General features: G+C 42.1%; 2 long non-coding RNA genes across 2 annotated transcripts in view; one reads left to right on the forward strand and one right to left on the reverse strand.

Annotated features, from left to right (window-relative positions):
• LOC122218945 overlaps positions 1 to 13,845 on the reverse strand; it is a 32,309-nt gene that overhangs the window by 1,069 nt on the left and 17,395 nt on the right. The gene's annotated exons all lie outside the window — the stretch shown is intronic.
• Positions 557 to 12,879, forward strand: LOC122218944. Its single transcript, XR_006202187.1, has 3 exons — positions 557 to 686; positions 2,944 to 3,047; positions 12,782 to 12,879. It is a non-coding gene; the product is annotated as an uncharacterized LOC122218944 (long non-coding RNA).

Raw genomic sequence — 13,845 nt, forward strand, 5'->3', positions numbered from 1 at the left:
AGCTGTCAGCACAGAGCCCGACGCGGGGCTTGAACCCATGAACCGTGATATCATGACCTGAGTGGAAGTCGGACGCTTAACTGACTGAGCCACCCAGGTGCCCCTTCCTGAGCCTAATTTATAAATAAATCTGTATGGTAGGTATGTCCATGTAGGAGAATGGCGTATATAGGGGTTGGTTCTATCTGCAATTTTAAGCGTCTTCTGGGAGTCTCAGAATTCATCCCCCTTGGATAAGGGGAGACTACTGGACTGGATACTTGGTTGAAAAACTGCCATTTATATTAAGGTTCTTACCTAAATTTAAAGTCGAGTAGCAAAGCAGTTGAATTTACATCCATCCAAAAGGAGAAACTCAAAATGCCGCACACACACACACACACACACACACACACACGAAAAGCCAAATAAAAACTAAAAATTGAAGGGTTTTTGATGTGGTTGCTGTTCTTTGTTTTTTTGGTTTTCTTGTTTTCCTCATGGAATTCTCCTTAAGACCTTTGAGCCTACTGAACGTGTGTCTTCTGCTCTTTCTTCATATCATGCAAGGAAGCAGAATTTGGAGATATTTTTTTCTACAGACACTTCAGAGGGCGAACCATTCTATCGACGTGCCGGCTGCCCTCAAGCATACTCCAATTCTACGAAAGAAGCCAGCCTCTCCTCAAGGCTGGTTGGTGCAGAAGGTAAAACTTTGCTTTGGTATCTGGGAATGGGAAGCACAGCCGTTCTTTTCTTCTTTCTTTGTAAATCCAATTATACCTGGCCCCCAAGCCCCCACCATCTGACTGGAGGGAGGTCCAGGACCAGCCCTGCTGCGCTCGGGGCTCCACTGCTCAGTCACTGCCTGATGTTGGCAAGTTACTTAACCATTCTGTGCCTCAGTCTTCTCATTAGTAAAATGCAAATGCTAGTAGCTGTCTTGTTTATGGAAGGTTGTGGTGGAAGGATGAAATGACACTGTGTGTGTAAGTGCTTAGAAAAAGTGCCTGTTTCATATCAAGGGGCCAGAAAGTGTCTGTATGATCATAACTTTGATGATTAATTGCGTAAGTTGAAAAACTTATGTGATACCAGCAAAACGGGGCAGTTGCATGACTTAGTCTATAACTATGACATCCCTTATCATTTAACTCCTGTGTTCCTTGGATGCTCTATCCAATGCTGGTCCTCTGCCACCTGTTGGGCACCTGTGTGTGCTCTGGGCATATTACAAAGTTTGGCCTCAGCCAAACTCAGTACTGGTGGATTCCCACCTAGAGCTGTGATCCCAGAATACGGTCCCCTGAAATCCACAGGTCAGTCCCACCAGAAGACTGTTACGTCCTCGTAGAAAACTCTGGACAACATCTCTTCTATCCACCCAGCTACCCAGTGTCAGTGTCTCTCTGTCTGTTTGTCTCTGTCTCTGTCTCTCTCTCTCTCCACCAATGGGCCCACGGCCTCCTGGGCAATCCAGTTCTGTAGCCTTAGGACGAGAGTCTTTAAACAAAATCTGTTCATTTTTCCCTGGAGCAGAAGGTGTTCCGCCTGCAGAATGGAAAACTCCTTCATTTCACCATTCTCTTCAAGGCATAATGTGGTAGGAGGCTGCGATTGGGCTAATCCTTGTGATTGTGTTGAGCTTATAGCAGAAATCAGGACACAGCTCAATCCTCATTCAGATTCCGTGCTGGCTCAGAGGCAAGTTTTGGACCATGCGGGTCTGGCGCTTCTACCCCATTGTAGCCTGAGCCAGCAGTGTTCTGGGGGCTGGGCTGAAAGAGTTGAGGCACTAGGCACTTTGGACAGATGCCTGAAGCAGAATCTTAAGGAGTTGGTGAGGCAGAACTGAGTATCTAGACCAAAGCCAGTCTATGAAACTCAGAGCAGCCGAAACAAGATAGGAAGCCGAGGGATTAATGGGCCTTGGGGAGCCAGTGGATGAGAAGATTCCAAGAGGCAAGAAGGAAGGAAGGTGAATTTGAAAGTCTTTCTAGTTGGTGGCAGTGGCTTTTTTATTTGACATATATGTTACTTGTTTCCATTCTCTTCTGTGCTTACTGTCCTCAAGTGGCCTCTACGTCTCCTTCTTTTTCCTCCCTTACCCCTGGCATGCTTGTTCCAATGTCTCAGGCCAGTTCAGGAGGCCAGCTTATTAACAGTGGACCCTTTGAAGAATATCCCAAGACTCACTTCTTTTTTTTTTTTTAATGTTTATTTATTTTTGAGAGAGACGGAGCATGAACAGGGGAGGAGCAGAGAGAGAGGGAGAAACAGAATCCTAAGCAGGCTCCAGGCTCTGAGCTGTCAGCACAGAGCCCGACACAGGGCTCAAACCCATGAACCCTGAGATCATGACCTGAACTGAAGTTGGACACTTGCCGACTGAGCCACCCAGGAGCCCCAGACGAGACTCCCTTCTTTATTCAGTACCCCTACCCCAGCATTAGATTTAGAAGGAAAGAGAACTGGCTTCTCTTGTTCATTCCTATATGACAGGCCACATCTATGTGCATTATCTAATTTAAACTCAGGTTCTAACCCTAGCCTTTCCATTCCAAGCTGTATGATATTAGGCAAGTTATTTAACCTCTGAAGGAATTGCCTCACTTGTAAAAAGAAGCTCTGGGGCGCCTGGGTGGCTCAGTCGGCTGAGCGTCCGGCTTCGGCTCAGGTCATGATCTCATGGTTTGTGAGTTTGAGCCCCGCGTCGGGCTCTGTGCTGACAGCTCAGAGCCTGGACCCTGTTTCGGATTCTGTGTCTTTCTCTCTGCTCTTCCCCTACTCATGCTCTGTCTCTGTCTCTCAAAATAAATAAATAAACATTAAAAAAAAAAAGAAGCTCTAAGAACAAAGATCCTTTGACACTATCAAGCTTTGCTCCTTATTGTCATTCTCTCCTCGCAACCTAATTTTCTGATTCTATAATTTTATGTCCCCCATTTTTTGGATTTCTGATAGACAAGAAAATAAATGGAAAACCAATCTTCAGATAAACTAATCAGCGTTAATGAATGTTAATGGTGTGAGAAGTGTTACCTCTCAAAGGAATTGGAGTTTAAAAGGTAAATTTCATTTCTTAGCTGAAAAAAAAAAAAAAAACTACCAAGTGTCTAGTGTCTGTCAGATTCTGTTATTCATGTGGATTGGATGCTTTAACCTACAATCTCCCAAAGTAGGCACCATAAGAAAGAGTCCCGGAGTCAAATAAAATCTTAAAATGGGGCACACTTATTTCTGCTTCTGCCAAGGTGAAGGTAAGGGGTCTGGATCTACTTTCCTTTTGAAAGAACAACCAAAAATATACAAAATACACAAAACAACAATTTTCAAGACTTCCCATCAGGCAATAAAGGACAGACAGGAGACAAAGGGGTGTCCTATGAATGCCTTAGCTTACTGTCTCAAGAGAATTTCCAGGCTGCAGTGCAGGAGGGGAAACCCAGGCAGAACCGAGGACATGAAGCTGAGGTTAGGAAGGTTATTGTGGCCACAGCTCACACGACAGTATGCTAGAAAGGAGAGGGCTTCACAGAGAGAAAACCCTGGAGATCTACAAAGGTCTCCCCTAAGTATATAGCGAAGTATAGATCTATGTCCAAAACTATTCAAAAATGGGGGAAAGAGACAAAAGAACAAGAGAATGGCACCTGGCACTTGCGAAAGCTGGGAATCATAACTGTTCCCATCAGCCACACTGGAAAATCTCCTAATCCATGGGATATTTGGGTAGAATACTCAGGAATGGTGTCTCTCCTCTAGAGGAGAATAATTAGCTTTAGATAGATCATGGCTATGGACCTACTTAACAACTCATAAAAGTTACATGTGAAAGATTCAAATCGCTTCCAAATAACTGCATCCCAGAAGAAAGGTAAAGATAATATAAACACAAAAATATCAGGAACCCAACAGGGTAAAATGCACAATGTCTAGCATTCAAACAGAGATTACCAGGCATTCAAAGAACAGTAAAACAGAGGGAGAGAATCATCGATTGAAATCAATCCAGAACTGATACAAATGTTAGAATGAGCAGAGGAGGTCACTAAAATAGTTGCCAGAGCTATATTATATATGTTGAAATGGGAAAGTAGAGATATGGAAGATATTTTTAAAAGACCCAAATAAAACTCCTGAAGGTAAAAACTGGAATGTCTGAGACGAAGTGATACATGAGATGGGACGAGCAGTGTATTAGACATGGCTAAATAAAGATTAGTGAACTTGAAGATAGGAACAGAAACTAGCAGGAAGCTCAGAAGAAATAATGCAAACAAATGTAAAAGCATCAGTGAGCTGTGGAACAATTTTACATAGCCTAATATGTGTGTAATCATAAAGATATTTTAAATATCATTATTCTTTCTGAGGATATCTCAGACTATTTATCCTTATTTTATTGAAGTATAGTTGACATACAATATTAGTTTCAGGGGCACAACATAGTGATTTAGCATGTATATACATTATGAAGTGATCACCATGATAAATCTAGTTGCCATCTGTCACCATACAAGGTTGCTCCATACCCCAATATTTATTTTGGCTGGCTGGAAAATCTTCAAAGGGATTTTTCAAGACAGGATAAAAACAAAAGACAAAAACAAAAACAGAAAAAGAAAAGAAAAGAAAAAAAACAAAAAAAAACCCCAAAACCAACCCCTCCCCACCCTACACCACCACCACCAACTATACTAGAATATCATGGTGAAGCTGTTGACAATCAAACAAAGATGTTAAAAGCAGCAGAAGAGAAGAGAGGCACAGTACATTTATGAGACTAATAACAGCACTAACAATAGACCTTGTGAAACCAGAAGAATGACATTATTAAAGTGTTAAACATAAACAAATAAGTAAGGAAATAACTTCTCCCTTAGAAGTGGTAGAATTCTGTACTCAAACACAAGATCTTTCAAAATGAAGGCATAATAAAAACTTTTTCAGATAATTCACTTTTGGCAGGACCCTGAGAATAAAATACCAAAGAGAGATCTTCAGATAGAAAGAAAATAATTCTTTAACAAAGTGTGCTGGGAGAACTGGACAGCAACATGCAGAAGAATGAAACCAGACCACTTTCTTACACCATTCACAAAAATAAACTCAAAATGGATGAAGGATCTGAATGCGAGACAGGAAACCATCAAAACCCTAGAGGAGAAAGCAGGAAAAAAACCTCTCTGACCTCAGCCGCAGCAATTTCTTACTTGACACATCTCCAAAGGCAAGGGAATTGAAAGCACAAATGAACTATTGGGATCTCGCAAAGATAAAAAGCTTCTGCACTGCAAAGGAAACTATCGATAAAACTGAAAGGCAATCGATGGAATGGGAAAAGATATTTGCAAATTACATATCGGACAAAGGGCTAGTAACCAAAATCTATAAAGAACCCACCAAACTCCACACCTGAAAAACAAATAATCCAGTGAAGAAATGGACAGAAGACATGAATAGACACTTCTCTAAAGAAGACATCCAGATGGCCAACAGGCACATGAAAAGATGCTCAATGTCAGTCCTCATCAGGGAACTACAAATCAAAACCACACTGAGATACCACCTCACGCCGGTCAGAGTAGCTAAAATGAACAAATCAGGAGACTATAGATGCTGGAGAGGATGTGGAGAAACGGGAACCCTCTTGCACTGTTGGTGGGAATGCAAACGGGTGCAGCCGCTCTGGGAAACAGTGTGGAGGTTCTTCAAAAAATTGCAAATAGATCTACCCTATGACCCCACAATAGCACTGCTAGGAATTTACCCAAGGGATACAGGAGTGCTGATGCATAGGGGCACTTGTACCCCAATGTTTATAGCAGCACTTTCAACAATAGCCAAATTATGGAAAGAGCCTAAATGTCCATCAACTGGTGAATGGGTAAAGAAGTTGTGGTTTATATATACAATGGAATACTACTTGGCAATGAGAAAGAATGAAATATGACCTTTTGTAGCAATGTGGGTAGAACTGGAGAGTGTTATGCTAAGTGAAATAAGTCATACAGAGAAAGACAGATACCATATGTTTTCACTCTTATGTGGATCCTGAGAAACTTAACAGAAGACCATGGGGGAGGAGAAGGGGGGGAAAGTTACAGAGAAGGAAGAAGGTGAACCATAAGAGACTCTTAAAAACTGAGAATCAACTGAGGGTTGATGGGGGGTGGGAGGGAGGGGACGCTGGGGGTGGGCATTGAGGAAGGTACCTGTTGGGATGAGCACTGGGTGTTTTATGGAAACCAATTTGACAATAAATTTCATATTAAAAAAAAAAGAAACAAAATAATTCTAGAAGGAAACAGTGTAAAACAGATAAGGGGTGGAGAGCCCTGGGAAGGATAAATGTGTGGGTAAATCTACATTCATATTGCTTGATTAAAACAAAAATAACAATGTCTTGTGGTGTTTAAAATATATGTGGAATTAAAAAACATGAAAACGACAGCACAGAAGACTATAAAGGAGTAAATATAATGACTACTCTAAATCCAGAAAGTGGCAAAACCACATGTTGAGATTGATTCATAAATCAAGGTCGCATATTGTTATCTCTGGGGTGACCACCAAAGTAATGATACAAAAGGGTGTAACTAAAAATCAAATCGAAAATGGAATGACGTATACTCAGTAAATGCCAAAGAAGTCTAGAAAGGAGAGAAAATGAGAACAAAGAACAGAAGGGACAAACAGAACACAAGTAGTTGTAGGTAAGTATAAATCTACATTTATCAATAATTATGTTAAATGTAAAGAGAACATTCCAATTAAAACAAAAATATTCAGACTGTATTAAAAAAACCCACCTATATGCTGCTTACAAAGACATAACGCAAATGTAAGTAAATTTGAAAGTATATACTATGCAACCACTAAGTAAAGCTCTAGTATTGGTAGAAAAAAGACACTTGTTACGGCAAGAGATTGTACTAGAGAAAAAGATGAATTTTTTGTTGATGAAGGAAACAAATTCAGTTAGTGAAAAAAGGGCCAATTCAACAGGAAGATGTAACAATCCTAAATTTGTGTGCACCTAACACATTGCTTTAAAACATATAAATCAGGGGCGCCTGGGTGGCGCAGTCGGTTAAGCGTCCGACTTCAGCCAGGTCACGATCTCGCGGTCTGTGAGTTCGAGCCCCGCGTCAGGCTCTGGGCTGATGGCTCGGAGCCTGGAGCCTGTTTCCGATTCTGTGTCTCCCTCTCTCTCTGCCCCTCCCCCGTTCATGCTCTGTCTCTCTCTGTCCCAAAAATAAATAAAAAACGTTGAAAAAAAAAATTAAAAAAAAAAAAAAAAACATATAAATCAAAAGTTGGTAGAACCCAAAGGAGAATTGGGCAAATGTACAAGGATAGCGGAAGAATTTACTACTTTTCTAGTAATTGATAAAACAAGTAGATACACAAAGTATTCGAGTGATACTTCTGACGAACTTGATCTAATTGACACATATTGAAAACTGCACCTTCAAACTGCAGAATATACAGGCGTCCAAGGAATATTTCACCAGAGCTAAGTAAATACTGGGCCACAAAGGAAGTCGTAACAAATTTCAAAGAACAGCAATCAGACAGAGTGTATTCTCATAGCACAGTAGAATTAAGCTAGAGAGATCAATCACAGAATCATGTCTAAGAGCGTCTTCAAATGTTTGATAACTAAGCAATGAACTTCTAAGTAATCCAAGAGTCAAAAAAGAAATCATATTGGAAATTAGAAAGTATTTTGAATGAAATAGAGATGAAAATACTATATATCGGCGCCTGGGTGGCTCATCTGGTTGAGTGTCCAACTCTTGATTTTGACTCAGGTCATGATCCTGGGGTCGTGAGATCAAGCCCACGTCAAGCTCCCACCTGAGTGTGGAGCCTGCTTGGGATTCTCTCTCCTCTCTGCCCCTCCTCTGAGTTTTCTCGCACACGTGCTCTCTCGCTCTCAAAAAATTTTTTAAAAATTAAATCTTTAAAAAAAAACACAAAGAAAATACTATATCTCAAAACTTGAGGCATGTTGCCAAAATAGTTCTAAGATGGAGATTTGCAGATTTAAACGCATACATGGGAAAATAAGATTTGTCATGATTCCAAACTTAAAACAAATGCTTATCAAGAGTAGATGGGTATATTCATGTGGCATATTTACTATAATAAAATACTCACATGATGCAACAACGAAAAAGCACAAACTCTTCATGCAACGTGAATCTCACAGACATAATATTGAACAAAGGAAACTGGACATGGGAAGTCTTATGTGTGATACCATCTATATAAAGTTCAAAAATAATAAAAACAGGTCTGTGATGATGCAAGTCCGAAGAATCCCTACCATAAGGAGGAAGGGGGTTAATAACTAAGAGTCATTACAAGGTTCTGGCACGCTAATAATGTTCTATGCCTTTATCTAGGTGGTGAACCCAGGGGCAGGGGCACTTTGTAAAACTTCATTCAATAGTAACAATAATAATAAAAAAAAAAGTTCGAAAGCTAATTCAGGTACGTATTTTGCTTATGGACGTGATTTTCATGCTTGGCAGAATGGCTAAGGAGGTTGCTAGGACCCAACTATCTATTCCATGTTTCTCTGCATGTAAGACGATGCTAATCTGAGCCAGCGGCTGAGGGCGTTAAAACCTAGTTGCTGTTCACAGCTCTATCAACACTGCTTTTTTCCATCTCCCCTGGCTGCACATTAAGCAAGTTTTTGCATTAATTTTGGTTCCTGGCATTCTTTTGCCTAGCCTCGTTGCTTGAGGCCATCGACCAACACGAATCAAGTACTGCATGAAGACCGGTTTGGAAGTTCTACTTCTTTCTGGACCTACAGTGGGGAGGAGCTTCCACCTTCAATGCAGATCTTGCCGGTGAAGGTGAAAAGCGAGTCACCAGGAGAATGTCTGCCTTTCACGGGAGCCTGTTCCACGTTATAGGAGCACAAACTAATCTTCGTTGTGTGCAACTGTGCCCTGGGTGACTAGTCCAAGTCTTTGAAATGTACTAACTTATTTGCTGTGATAACAACCGCATGAGGTAGTGTTATGTGCTGCGTGTTTGTTTCCTATTTTGAAACCCTAACCCCCCCCCCCTCCCCGGGTTGGCATTAGGAGGTGGGGGCCTTTGCGAGATGGTTTGGTCATGAGGGCAGAGCCCTCGTGATGGGATTCGCGTCCTTTCGGAAGTGACGAGAGACAGCTTGCTTCCTTTCTGCTCTCTGCTGCGTGAGGTCGACAAGAAGGCAGCCGGATGCACACCACGAAGACAGAGGTGTCAGAGAGGATGCCACACTGGCATCCTGGTCATGGACGTCCAGCCTCCAGAACCTTGAGAAAAAAAGCCACCTCGTCTACGGTGTTTTGTTAAAAGAGCCTAAAGTAAGACGGGGAGGCAATACTATCTGCCCCATGTGGCCATTGAGGCATAGAGCAGTTGAGTAATCTGTCAATGATCACTGCTAGCAACAGGGAGGCAGGGAGTGGGGTTCTTTCTAGAGCCTTTGCTCTTTACGCACACACCACGCAAGACACGAGGAGCCACCTTCCTACGTTGGCGTCTTCAGTTTCAGAAGCTCCAGGAGGAGGTCCTAGTGTGCAGATGTCTCAACAGAACCCAGCCCTTTGTCAGAGGTTGGCTGTGCGACACAAGAAAGCCCCCCCGGGATTCAGTGCTCAGGCCTGAGGAGGATGAGGGAACTTGAGGAATGTCCCTACCCCGTCTCTGGGTGGCGGCGGCTGGGGAGCAGGATTGAGGGTGTTGTTTGCATAAAAACTGAAAACACATCACGGGGAAATGTAAACATGGGTCAATCAAGGTTCTGAGTAACAGTGACAAACAGTTTTTTGAAAAAGGAAGCATGGCTTTTCTTTATCGCCAGATGCTGCTCTCCAGGACCGCCATTTTCTGAGCCCTCAGCAGTAAACGTAATAAAGATTGATATCAGCGACAAATTCTGTCAACTTCCATGCTGCAAAACTTAGTCACTGTGCAAAATGGACCAAGGAAAATAAATAACCCGAGGAATGATGGAGTGTGTAAATATTGATGTGGATGCCGGGCGCAGGGAAGTTGGATGAAGCCAAAAGGTGCTGAGCGAAGGTGAGCCCCCCTCACCCTGGCCGAACGCAGGGAGGTCTTTTCACACTGACTTTAATTCTCTGGCATTATGTCCAGAGTGGGAGTGTATGCTGTTTGTTGTGGGAGAAGTGGTAAGACCGTGAGTTCCAAAAAATCATTCTAGAAAAAGCAGTGAAGAAAAAAAGAAAAAAAAAACTAGATACAAAATTACTCTCACAAAGATAGCACTGCCTGCCGAAAAAAATTGAGAGTACGTACGTGAAAAAATGGAATGATAAAAAATACCCATGATTCCCTCACCCAAAATACTAGCTGTGAGCATCTTCCAGACTTTTTTCCATGCTTATGTATACATTTCCTAGTCTATACGATGTAAGTATCTCAAAGTTTAGTATTTCTGAAATAGTTGAATGCGAACTGTGGGTACACATACTGTGGCTTCCTCTCTGCTCCAAAAAGGCTTTTAGTATGCTAATGTTGCCACCCACAAACGATGACATCTATTTTAAATTTTTTTTTAATGTTTATTTATTTTTGAGAGAGAGAGAGAGAGAGAGAGAGAGAGAATGAGCAGGGGAGGGGCAGAGAGCGAGGGAGACCCAGAATCCAAAGGAAGCTCCAGCCTCTGAGCTGTCAGCACAGAGCCCGACGCGGGGCTCGAACTCGTCAACCGCGAGATCACGACCTGAGCCGAAGTCGGACGCTTCCCCGACTGAGCCACCCCGGCGCTTCTACAAATGATGACATCTTAAAACCAAAAGTGCATGTGGGAATTACACAGTTGTAGAAAGTATATTGTACGTACTAGTTTCTCTTTTTTCTTTTTTTTTTTTTTAAGCCTTGTTTTCTTTTCTTTTCTTAGGTTGAGGTATAAACAACACAACATTATATTAGTTTCAGGTGTAAAGTATAATGATTCAATTCATATTGAAATGATCACAGTAATTACAGTTAATGTCTGTCACCATACGTATTTACAAATTTCTTCTTCTTATGATGAGGACCTTCAGGATCCATTCTCCCAGCTCCTTTCAAATATACAATACAGTATTATTAGCTGTAGCCCCCACGCTGTGCATCACGTCCCCATGACTTGCACATTTTGCAACTAGAAATTTCTCTCTCTCACACCTTTACCCGTTTTTCCCGCCCCCTCTCCCCTTTTTTCTTCTTTTCACGAAGTACACATAACACTAAATTGACCATTTCTCAGTGGCATGAGGGCTATTCACGAGGTCGTGTAACCATCAGTGTCTATTTCCTAAACTTTGTCATTATCCTAAACAGAAAGTGGCCACCCATTAAGTAATAACTCCACATTCTCCCCTCCCTGCTGGCGACTGATAACCTCTATTGTACTTGCTATGTCTATGGCTTAGCCTATGGCTCTATGGATTCCGTAAGTGGAATCATACCGCATGTAAGTTGAATCATACAATATGTATCTTTTTGTGTCTGGCTTGTTTCGTATGGCATCCTGTTTTCAAGGTTTGTCCATGTTGTAGCATGTGTCAGAATTTCATTCCTTTTGATGAACAAATCATATACCACATTTTGGTTATCTGTTGGTGGAGACTTGGGCTGTTTCCATGTGGGGGGCTATTGTGAGTTATGCGGCTATGAACATGGGTACGTGGTATTTATGTGAATCCCTGTTTTCAGTTCCTCGGAGCTCAATCCCTCGGGTAGAATTGCTGGATCCCATGATAATTCTGTTTGACTTTTTGAGGAATTGCCGAACTGTTTCCCACAGCAGGTGCACCATGATACGGAAGGTCCCTGACTGGGGATTTTACGACTTTACCTTTGTGTGAAAGCCCTACACGTTCACAGGAGAAACCGCTGCGAATTCTTGGTTTTGCCCTTTTTCCCAGGCTAGCGATGTGCAGTATGATCCTCTCCCGTGATGCAGGGCAAGGTCAGCGAGACAACAAGAGGGTGAACAACCGATACGCTGATAACCACTCTGTCCCACACAATCATTCTGTTTTTCACTTTCAGTACAGTATTCAGTCAATTATGTGAGATGGTCAACACTTGATTGTCAAGCAGGCTTCGTGCCTGAACATATTTCCATGTGCGTTACTATTCTTCTATAATCCGTATCAATTATCATCTTAAAGACGGGCAGAGCCGGATGCGGGACTCAAACACACGAAGCCGCGAGATCATGACCTGAGCCAAACCAAGAGTCTGATGCTTAACCAACTGAGTCACCTGGGCGCCCTACACACATACTTTTAAAGATAATCCTCTATTGTGGAAAAGTTAGGTTGTTCTCGGTTTATTCCTATTAGAAATGGTGATGAAATGAATACTGTATGGCTATTTTTTGTACACATTCTCAATGACTTATTGACAGAAATTCCTAGATGCGCTATTGTTGAATCAAAGATGTGAACGTGGAAGGCATTTAATTCATAATTCTAAATCGCCTTCATTTCATTTCAAAAGGAAAAAAAAAACCCAGCAGCCCGTGGGAGGAACCACCCACACCACTACTGCCAACCCCCCAAATTTAACTGGAAAATATTTACATTTATGAGGACAAGAGGAAATGGATATGAGGATTTGGTCAATAAAATAGAAATTGTATCAGTCAGCTCTTTTGCCAGATGGCTTGACAATTCTGGAAAGATGAGATTCTTTACAATATTCATCTTGGGTCTGGGGATGAACTTTTTTTCAAAGAAGTGTGATTACTTTCTGACTCGTTTTTCAGATTTCTCATCGACCATTCTTGCCTGGGATGTAGCAGGAAAATGAAAAGAAAATAGACACGCCACCGAAGATTTCCTCTCGCAGTTACTTGAACTTGAAATTCTGGGCGTCTGCTTTAAATTTTTAGACAAGAGGAATAAAAAGAACTTTTTGATAGGTGTGTCTAAATTAGTACACACAACACGCCAAATCTACACTGTATTCTCTGGAGAAGTTTCTTCTCTCTGAAAAATTGCATGATTCTACCCAAAGCGTTAGGATTTTCACCATTGCTTGTTAGGGTAAATAATGCACGTGCACATTCACAAGAGGGCAGATATGTGAGCAGTCATTCTACACAGTAGCCCCCACCTTATCCGTGGGTTTGGACACCGGAGGTCACCCACTGTCCCTTTTATCATCTCAAGAAGAAGGGGGAGTACAGTAGAATAAGACACTTCGCATGCGCGAGATAAAGATCACATTCACGTAACCTTTGTTACAGCAGCATCTGGTCATAATTACTCTGTTTTATTACTGGTTATTTTTGTTGATCTCTTACTATGCGTAAGTTATAAATTAAACTTCATCATAGGTATGTACGTATAGGAAAAAAAAACATGATCTATGGAGGGTTTGGTACTACCTGTGATTCTAGGCATCCCCTGGGGATCTTGGAATGCATCCCCCATGGATAAGGAGGGCTGTAGCTAAGTCACTTGGCTCAGCCCATTTGGGCTGCGGTGACAGAATATCATAGACTTCTCTCAGTTCTGGAGGCTGGGAAGTTCCAGATTAAGGGGTTGGCAGATTTGGTGTCTGGTGAGAACCTGCTTCCCGGTTCATAGATCTTATCGCTGTAACCTCCCACTGTGGAAGGGACAGGGGAGTTCTCTGGGGTCTCTTTTCTAAGGGCCCTAATCCCATTCATGAAGGTTTCACCCTTTGGACCTCATGGCCTCCTAAACGCCCCACCTCCAAATACCATCATCCTGGGGATTGGCCTTCAACGCATGAACGCTGGGGAAACACAAATTGTCTTCCTGTGGCATCACCACGTTAAAAGCCACGGTCTGACCTTGTGGT

This window comes from Panthera leo, chromosome B2 (assembly GCF_018350215.1).
Source record: "Panthera leo isolate Ple1 chromosome B2, P.leo_Ple1_pat1.1, whole genome shotgun sequence".
NCBI lineage: Eukaryota > Metazoa > Chordata > Mammalia > Carnivora > Felidae > Panthera > Panthera leo.